This window comes from Bos mutus, chromosome 11, assembly GCF_027580195.1.
Source record: "Bos mutus isolate GX-2022 chromosome 11, NWIPB_WYAK_1.1, whole genome shotgun sequence".
Lineage (NCBI taxonomy): Eukaryota > Metazoa > Chordata > Mammalia > Artiodactyla > Bovidae > Bos > Bos mutus.
In genome coordinates, this window is record NC_091627.1 from 83,062,099 (window position 1) to 83,071,296 (window position 9,198).

The window sequence follows — 9,198 nt, forward strand, 5'->3', positions numbered from 1 at the left end:
TAGATTCATCAGACAAAAATGGATAGATTCATCAGACAAAAAATGAATCAGGAAGCATTGGGTTTAAACTGTATGTTAGACTAGATGAACCCAACAGAAACAAAACAATCCACCCAACAGCATCAGAATAAACATTCTTCTTAAGCACACATAAAACATTTTCAAGGACCAGTTATAAAATGTTAGGCCAAACAAAAATTTTAATAAAGTTAAGAATACTGAAATCATATCAAGCATGCTTTCCAATCACATGGTATGAAATAAATATCGATTATTAAAAAATAAAAATGAAAATTTTTAATAGTTTGTAATTACATTTCTGAGCTGAGTGCTTGAAGGTGCCAGTTGAACTGAAAAGCAAGTGTTGTTTATTTCATTGTCAGGGTGAGAGTATGATGGAAGAGAGTTTCTAACATACTTTGGAACCAATTCAAACATTCCAAGGAAAAAAATTCCCTGCTTAATAGTTATGCAAAATATTTTCTTTGAGTGAATCTTGAGTTAGAGAACAATTTAGATCTTCTCTAACTTCTTTTACTAACAGCTCATACTTTTAACATATTTAACAATAAACAAAGTTAGGAAGGTTGTTTTGCAGATACTTTTTTTCTCAATCAAAAATTTTTTTGGTTTCATGAGTTTACCAATATTGAAACCTAATAATTTCCTCCTATACATTTGCCTTCAAATTTATTTTAATTTTTGTCTTAAAAAATTAATTCAGTGGCAAAAGTATAAAATATTTCAAGTAAATTGAAACATATGTCAATCAATTAACACAAATAAGGTTTTACCGTTAGGTTCTAAGTCTTATTTAATTGTGATATTTTAAAACTTCATGGTAGTTTGATATTTATATGCAAATCGATTTCAAGAATCTATGAGGAGCAAAGGAAATGAAAACAAAAGTAGGAAATAGGCAATGGATAGGTTTTGAACTGAAAGTTTTGTTAGATATTGGGTAGAGGAGCTGATGAAGCCAAGTGATAATGAGATGATATATCAGAGTGATTCCACCTCAAGAAGATACATGGAATTCTCTGGGGAAAAAAAGTGGCATTTAATAAATTCTGGGTTCATTCTTAGTTCTGAATGACTTTATATCATATTTGGTTTCTTATTTTTAAAATCCTTTAAATGAACTAGAGAAATACGCCATTTAACAAAATCATTTGCTAAAACTTTTCATAAAATAATATCCTGGAAATATACGCCAGAGTTCTACAAAAATTTTTAACAGATATATCCATTATGCCCACATATATAGTTGATAAAAGACTAACATACAACAGTAATATACTACATTTCATCAATTCTAAAACGCATTTAATTTTTAAAAAATATTTCCCAAATGAGGTTGCATTTCACATTTATACTCAAGACACCTACTCATAGTTCAGTGATTTTAAGTTATGTGCCTTGATGGTTCTGTGCATATTGAATTTAATTGTTACTTAAAAGTCTTCAAAATGATTATCCTGTGATTTGGTACTGAAAGAAAAGACATTATGTAATCAGTTAGACATGAAAGCAGGGTGGCAGAGAACAAATCCAATATAAGTGAAGCAAATATTTGTATTTAGAAAAATGACTTCAATTTCATATTTGTAGCAAAGCAACAAATATTTTTATATATATATATATATATCCTAAGGAAGAAAGATCTTCCCAAGTAAGCAAATCTGTGTTATTACTCATTTAAAGGTATCAAACACCAAGTAATGCAGCTGATGACAGCCAAAAAAATGAATACCTTAGAGTAGGTCAAAGAAATTCCTCTCTGTCACACTGTTCAGTACTGTTTTTGCTGTTGCTGCTGCTGCTGCTAAGTCACTTCAGTCGTGTCCGACTCTGTGTGACCCCATAGATGGCAGCCCACCAGGCTCCCCCATCCCTGGGATTCTCTAGGCAAGAAGACTGGAGTGGGTTGCCATTTCCTTCTCCAATGCATGAAATGGAAAAGTGAAAGTGAAGTCGCTCAGTCGTGTCCGACTCTTTGCGACCCCATGGACTGCAGCCCACCAAGCTCCTCTGTCCATGGGATTTTCCAGGCAAGAGTACTGGAGTGGGTGACCATTGCCTTCTCCAAGTACTGTTTTTAGAGTTCATTAAACTTGAATTCAGAAACATTAAAAAAAAAAGAAATTCCAAAGCAACAAACATCTATTGTGATAAATTTATGTGTCATTTAGATTTATTTTTAAAAAGAATAGGTCTTAGAATTTTTCTAACATATTTTTCTTTCCTAATGTTATATAAAACAATAATGTTACAACTGGTTTCACCTTAGAGTCTATATGAAACAGACTGAAATGTGAGATATTAGAAATCAAATATTTATACCTAACATACATGTACTATTTTATGGTAACTGTTCTTAAAAGTTTTATTACTCATGTAATATTTATACATAATTAGGAAGAAAATTGAAAACTTGTGAGAGTTACCAAAATGTAACGGTGAGACACTGAGTGAGCAAATGCTGTTGGAAAAATTGTGCTGATATATTTGGTTTTCACAGGGTTCCCACAAAGCTTCAATTCTTTTAAAAACACAGTATCTGCAAAGTAGTACAATAAAGCAAAGGACGATAAAATTAGATGCGCTTGTATGAAAGTATTTTATGCACACACACTGATATTTTCTTTCTACACGACCAGCAGATATTGTTCCTATTCCTGTGGTACATATACAGTACACACTGATGAACATCAGTGGATGTAATCAAACCCCTTCCAGCAGGAAAGGTTTATTTATGTAGGTACTAATTCATTACTTTGTATCAAATTGCTAGAGTGGAATTCTTAAGAAGAATCATGCAATAAATTATTATCTACATGCCTGTATGTACTGAATAGCCTGCCCCTCCCCTGCTCAGTGGTCAAGAATATGTCTGCCAATTCAGGAGATGCAAGAGATGCAGGTTCAATCCCTGGGTCAAGAAGATCCCCTGAAGGAGGAGCTGGCAAACCACTCCAGTATTCTTTCCTTGAAAATTCCATGGACAGAGAAGCCTGATAGGCTACAGTTCATGTGGTTGCAAACAGTTGGAGTGACAGCATGCATTCACACATCCCCCGAAAACTGTCTTCAACCCTTCCCAGAGGGCTGCTCATGGCCAATGGCTCATGTGGAAATTCAATGACCTATCTCCCGTGCCTCAATCTGAGACAACGTCAAAAGCCATCCTATCTCCACAGGCTCTTACAGGACGTGGACTAAGTCTTCAGTTGCAGCCACCTTGTGGCTTCTCTCCATTCCCGGCCCTGCCTTTCTCACTTCTTTACAGGTGTTATCTCCCAACAAACCTTCTGCGCACAATTCCCCATCTCAGAGTATGACTGTGGGAAACCCAGTCTAAAACACTACATGATATTTGAATTTTCAGCATGGAGAGTTCATGGAGTCTTGAATGGTACTTTATCTGTAATTTTTAAAATAAAATTTTATTTGTAATAGAAACCACCGTGCCTTGAATTAAACAAGGTAAGAGGATTATAAACTGGTATTAAAAGGGAGGCTAGTTTGTGACTGAAGAAATATAGCCTGATACATAATGACTCACATACAATAGTTTATTTTCTTTCCTTAAAAGAATAGATAGTGTGTCTCCTTATAGTGGTTTAATGTTCCTTTCACAGTGCAGCTTCCCCAGTTCCTAGGGTATTATATCCCAGGGGCAGCAAATGGGAGAAGAAAGTAGAGAGTCAGTGATCCTTTCTAAAAAGCAGCACTCTAAAACTTGAATATATCAGTTCAGTTCACATTCCATTGTCTTGACTTCATTCTTTAGCTTCAAGGGAGGCTGGGAAAATTAGTCTAGATAGAATCCAAGAAGAAGGGAAAATGGATTTTTTGATAAGCTAAAAGAGCCCTTCCTATACATACTTTTCACAGACAGTAAATGAACTTCCAAGAGAGATGGTCAAGTAAATATGTATTTTCCTAAATGTACTCATTCCCATTGGAATGAAAACAAATGAACCAATTTCAAAGAATGAGACCCATCTTAAAGTGAAGCTCAAGGATGTTCACAACCTCATACCAATGTCATGTTAGCTAGACATCACACAATTTTAAAAATGATAGAAAAAGAAATCCGATATAATATATACTTTCCTAATATAAGCAGAAGGTAAAAATATTTTCTAAAATAGCCACAGTCCCTACTTTGGAGGGATAAGAACCCTATTTGAAATCCAAATAAACTTCCAAATGAGATTTTGAAAACTGACAAAAGGACTCTTCATTTGGAGTGATAAATGACATTAGGTAATAAAATATTGAAAATGAAATATAACTACAGAGTATGTATTCTTCCATGTGAATGTGCTATGAAATAGAACACTGTGACTATTATAATAATTAACATGTAAACCAGCACTTAGCACAGTGACTGACATATAGTAGGCAGTTGGCAAACAGTTTGTCAATAAATGAATTAAATGACAAATAATAAAATAGCCAGAAACTGAAGAAAATAAATATTCATTCTATATTATGGCATTTCAAATGAGGAGAGGATGAGTTATTCACTAAATATTTATAAAATACATATTATCTGAAAAAGAAACTGTTAGATTACAAACAACCAACTCCAATGCATGCACAAATATTTTATTTTACCAAATAAATAAAAAAGCATAGGCTATTGAAAGAATCAGAAGGGTTGTATTGTTCATCCTCATTACCTTACATTAGAAGAAAACTGATTTCAGAGAGACTGAGTTTCTATTAAAAGACCAATTTAGTAGAGAGCCATAACCTGGATATCTGATTCAGTGCTTTTTCAACCATATTGTGCTTTCCTGTTGCGCTGTGCTCAGTCATGTCCAGCTCTTTGTGACCCCATGGACTGTAGCCTGCCAAGCTTCTTTGTCCATGGAATTTTCCAGGCAAGAATACTGGAGTAGGTTGCCATTTTCTCCTCCAGGGGATTTTTCTGACCCAGGGATTGAGCCTGCATCTCTTGCATCTCCTGCATTGGCAGGGGGATTCTTTCACCACTGGCCACCTGGGAAGCCCATTATGCTTTATTAGAAAACTGTATACATAGGCCCAATGGGAGGCTCAAATTTAATTACTTTACATTCTCATCCACAGAGATATAAGTAGAGAATTGAATTAAAAGGTAATTAAGCTTGAAATCTTAAAAGTATTGATATTTCCTATTTTCAAAAATCTCCAATAAAAGTAATCCCACCACCGTTCTTATCAGAGTGAGTTTTAATACTCCAAATGTCTCATCTTAAATCTCATTTGCTACAGTTTGAACTTCCTTCCTCATTGTCTTCTTGGAGCAGTTCAAGACAAATTCTATAGTGGTCACTTCCACAGAACTCAATTTTAGTAGAAACCTAGAGATGGCAAAAAGCACTTTTTCTTCAAGTAACATTAAATTAGTTTGACTCCATCTTCAAAAGTTTTCAATGTAAGAAATGGTATTGTCAAAAGAATAGACCCTATCCAGCTAATATATTGATGTAGGAAGTTTTAGATCATTTTCTGAATTAGCTGCCTTAGCCCTGAATCTCCTGTTTCTGAGGTTGTGAAGTGTACAGCCTGCCCTGCTCAGTTCCCCTTCCCTGACTGTTTCACTCATGTTCCAGCTGCAGCTGAGGACTGACAGCGACAGCTCAGGTTTACCTGTCTCCTAAGATTTGCCACTGGCCTGATACCTAGAAAATGACACCATCTCCACAAAGGGTAGTCTGCACCTCATGACTGACTGACTGTGCAGGACAAGAGGTCAGCTCCTCATCCATGCAGGGCTTTGCATGACTCTTCATGTTCCAGAGCTCACCCAGGCTCTGGAATGACGATGGGCTTGAATGGCTTCGGGCTTCAGCTCAGCTCTCATCTTGGCAGATTCCTCGTAGCTTGTTTCTCTTACTCCCTGGCAGTAAGTTCAGGAGTGTACTTACCAGTGCAGCAGTCCCCAGTCTTTTTGGAATCAGAAACTGGTTTTGTGAAAGACAATTTTTCCATGGGCCTGGGGTAGGGGGATGGTTTAGGGCTGATTCAAGTGCATTACATTTATTGTGCATTTTATTTCTATTGGAGAAGGCAATGGCACCCCACTCCAGCACTTTTGCCTGGAGAATCCCGTGGACGGAGGAGCCTGGTAGGTTACAGTCCCTGGGGTCACAAAGAGTCGGACATGACTGAGCAACTTCACTCACTCACTTATTTCTACTAGGATTACATCAGTTCCACCTCAGATCATCAGGCATTAGATCCAGAGGTTGGCTGCCCTAGTACACTCCTTGAAATCACTTGCATAAGAATTCTTGCAACAGGCTCTGATTCTAGAGACAAAACTTAGCACAAGGAGTGGATAAGAAATGTCTCCGTCCACACAGAAAAACTGACTTGCTTTCAACCACCAAAGATAAAAAGAACCCTATTATTTGAAGATATGATAGTCCTCTATACTGTGTGATACTCTGTTCAGTCTACTATCCCCTAAACAGCCTCCAGAACTCCTTTTCTGGTTCTATCTTATGACATATGGAAATATACACTTATTATATTCATCTATTTCTTCACTTTACTTAGCTTATAACACTGTATTGGTTTAGCTGTAGCTAGTTTTCCCTCCTCAACTTCTCATACAGAATTGAGATATAGCTGAAGCATGACTTCATGACCCAGTTTACGTGGCAGCAAGTAGAGAAGCAATTACAGGTAACAGGTAGTTAACAGGAATGGGTCTCTGAAGTCTCTTGGGACACAGAACTATGAAGACCTCATAACAGGATGTGGAGGCAGTTATTCACTTCTCCCTTCAATCATGCATTCAACAAGCACATGTCAAATATTTTCTATGTGCCAAGAAGATATTAAATACATGTTGGAAATATTAAATACAATGGCACCCCTCCCCTAACAGAAACCTTGCCTTCAAGGAAGTTAAATTCTATTGGAGAAGGTAAAAAGAACATTTATTTAATAATTACAAGAAATGTTATAGTTGCTGTGATAGTAAAAGCAGGAGGTGCTCAGTAGCACATGGGAGAATCATCATCTAACTCAGCATCTAGTACATGACATTCTGGGCGAAGCAATGCTCATACTGGGGTGTGAAGCTTGGGTCACCATTAGCAGAGAAATTAAAGTAGAAAGCACATTACAGATAGATTGAAAAAAAAAAAAAAGACCATGTAAGAGACCCAGAATCAAAAAATGTCTGGAATATTTGAGGAAGATGAAATGCAATATGTTTGTACTGGGGAAGGGAAATGAGAATGAGAGACTAAAGACTAGGAAGGAAAAAGTAGACGGATCAAAAAGGACTTTATTACTTATGATTGAAAGACTAAGATCCTTCTGTCTCACCTCATCTGAGTCAAGCAAGGAATAATCTTGTCTTTTCATTGTTACAGAGCTTTCAGAAAACAATGTTACAAATCACTAGAAGGTATACATATTCTGGTCAGTGACAAAGCAGGAGACTTGAAAAGTGGTGGCAGTTTGAAGCTCTGAATAGCTTTGTCACACTCCTGTGGTATCTCAAAACTCTATTATCTTTGGCCACAGGACTGCCAAGGTGCTGCCACAGGACTGTATCACCCTCACAATATTGTTTATATTGGTATAGTTCTTAGACATTTGCAAAGATTTCTTTCTTGGACTTAGCCTACACTTTTGTTTTTAGCTGCTAGCTACTAGCCTTTGTTGGTTCAAGTGACACTTTCTATTAGGCAGATCAGATAGAATATTTTATCATGGTCATTTAGGAGGAGAGGCAAATGAGACCAAACGCTTTGAAATGACTATAAATTAACAAATCAAGAACAGGTTGAATTCTGGACACCGTCCTGTTTTCTTGACTCCATGTCCAGAGCTCAACCTCTGTCCATCACACGCCCATCTCAGTTCCTTCACAAAGCAGAGGGCAGGAGTCAAGACTTAAAACACTGTTTAAAATCATTAGCTTTTATAACCTGAATCATTTTATATAGGTCTATGTCCTGTTAGAGAAGAAAGTCTAATGGAAACGGGATTCTTTCTTGTAAAAGAAAGAGAAGAAAGGTGGGGGGGGTGTTAATCATGATTTTTCATGATTTAAGTTTTTAAATTTAAGTTTTAAGTCATTTCAGTATACAAGTTGCACTAAGAAATAAAAACCAGTGAGTAGAATAATTTCAAATATATGAGAATTACTTCAAACAGAAAACTAAGGATGTGTGTATCTGTGATGAGTTCAATAGAAATGGTGAACAACTGCTGACATGACCACAACTGAGTGATCAAGCAATGCATTCAAAGGCATGGGGTTTTGGGGATTACAAATAAATTACATTCTGCCTGTTACAGTGCCTGGCAAACATCCAATTTTTGAGCAGATGAAATAGTTTTGCTTTATCTTCCTGAAAGTGATTAAACCATTTTGCTGATGTTATTCATTCTCCATATGAAATTAGGACCATTATTTGAGAAAATATGTAATTATTCATATTTGTCACATAGGAAGTAGTTTTTTTTCACAGTAAGAGGTAGAGATACTGATGTTTCATATCTGTCTCCTTTGTGGTAATCACAAATGCCCATCATGCAGTGCAAGTCTACATACAGAACTTTGATGTATGTCCTGGGATGGCAGGTCTTTTTCTCAGTAAAGGAAAAGAGAGCAGAGAGGGCTCAGCATGTGACGAGAGCATGTTCTCAGTAGCCCAAAGAGGACACGCACTCTGAAGCCAACTGTGAGATAAGGAAGCTTCCTTTGAATCCTCCCTCATCCATTGCGATGCCTACTCTTATGCCATCCTTTAAGACAGCCTCCAATCAATATCCCTGTGTGTGTCTATGTCAGACTTAACCTTCGATATCTAGTCACTCTTATTGTCTCCTCCCACAGGATGCTTGGTTTTCAGTTCAAAAGCCTCTTTATTCTGTTCTTCACGTCTTGCTTGGAAACTCTGTATTCACATTAGTCTTATAATAAAAAAATGAAAATATATTACTACTTGTGAAAAGTTTTGTGGATAAACATTTTTTAAAAACTGAATTATAGACAAAGATAAATGGGGAAATTAAGGAGGAAGTTGCTGCCTTTTCTCTCTGTTCCAGCACAACCCATTAGTCTCCTGAGAGTGACAAAACACTTCAGATGTTTCTAATGGAGGGAATTTAAAACTGGGGATTGGGTACACAGGTGATGGAAGAGCTAAGAAATCAAATATGGGCTTGGGAGAC